Raw genomic sequence first — 1,350 nt, 5'->3', positions numbered from 1 at the left:
GTTCGGGCCCCTTAAAAAAGGAGACCTTGTACATAGGTTTGGCTGGTTTTATTTGAAACACGGGGGCAAGTTTTAAATAAAATTACCACCAGAAAGAGGTAAAGAAGGTTTCGGTTGATGTCCTTCCCCCCGGAAGATGAGGAGAATAGTGGCACCGATGTAGTCAGAGGGGAGGGGAGTTTCATCCACGATCATAGGGGGGCCACTTCTTCGAGTGACCTCTTCCTCTTTCCCCCTTGGCCCCTCCCCCCCCCCCCCCAACCTTTCCTCCTCCTCCTCCTCCTCCTCCTCTTCCTCCTCCTCTAACAGAACCTGTCCGAGCGATCGGCCCTCCAGCGCTGTATCCTCTCCCTGCTCCCGAGTTCACGTTACACCTTGACTTCTCCGACTGCAGCAGGCAGGGGCCACAGCCCGTCGGGTCACCTAGGAACGTGTCACTGCACCTTCCTCCCTCTTCTCCTCCTCTCACTCGCGCTGGGTTTCGGGCCAGACACCCACCCCTGAACCTCCTTGTAGCACGCGTCTGGTCCGGGGATGCCGCCAAAGAGCATAAGGTTTGTGGAAGCGGTTCGAGGGCAGATCTCGCCTAGGACGCTCTCAAGGTTCTCACAGAGGGGGTCGCAGAGCGGGAGGGAGCAGGAGATGTACTCGGGGATGGGAACTTGCATCCATGTGTTCACCGCTCCTCCAGGGTCTGCAAGGAACACGAGGACGAAGGCTGATACGAGTAGGGCCCCGTGGGGAGGAGGAGCGCTGTTCATGCTAGCGCTGCTGCTATCCGGTGCTCTCCTGCTCTAGAGCTGCAGCGAGCGGGCCCGATCTCCAGTAGCTCCTCTCCTGAGAGCCAAGCAGAAAGAACCACTAGAGCACGATACAGTCAACTCAAGTCATCCCGTCCTCCTGCTCTGCGATGCTCTGATACAAGCGAGTGACGTTCCTTACTTACAGCTCGGACCTCATGACCCATCCTTTAAAGTCCCCCTTGCTCGCAGCGTGCGGTTACGTCTTGTGTCGCACGCATCCTGTGCGAGCAAAGGATCGAAGAGGTCAAGAGGAGGACCAGGGCGGGCAGGTAGCGATGGCGAGGAGAAACGAGGAGATGCGGCAGAGAAATTAAAGCCGGGAGAGGGAGGGTAAGATCCTCCTCGCGATGCCAGAAAGAGGAAGAGGTAGCAAGAGCGAATTATGAGTCAGCAGGCACGAGGATCCAGGTAGTAGGTGGGAGGTAGTGCCATTGAGCTTGCAGGGAGGAAGGAGGAGAGTAAAGAGGAGGACGACGAGGCCCGAGGAGGAGGAGGAGAGAGGAGGAGGGGGAGGGAGGGGGGGGGGGAGGGAGGAGGCCCGGTCTCG

The sequence above is a fragment of the Guillardia theta genome (genome assembly GCF_000315625.1).
Source record: "Guillardia theta CCMP2712 unplaced genomic scaffold GUITHscaffold_121, whole genome shotgun sequence".
Taxonomy (NCBI): Eukaryota; class Cryptophyceae; order Pyrenomonadales; family Geminigeraceae; genus Guillardia; species Guillardia theta.
This window is presented reverse-complemented; position numbering follows the sequence as displayed.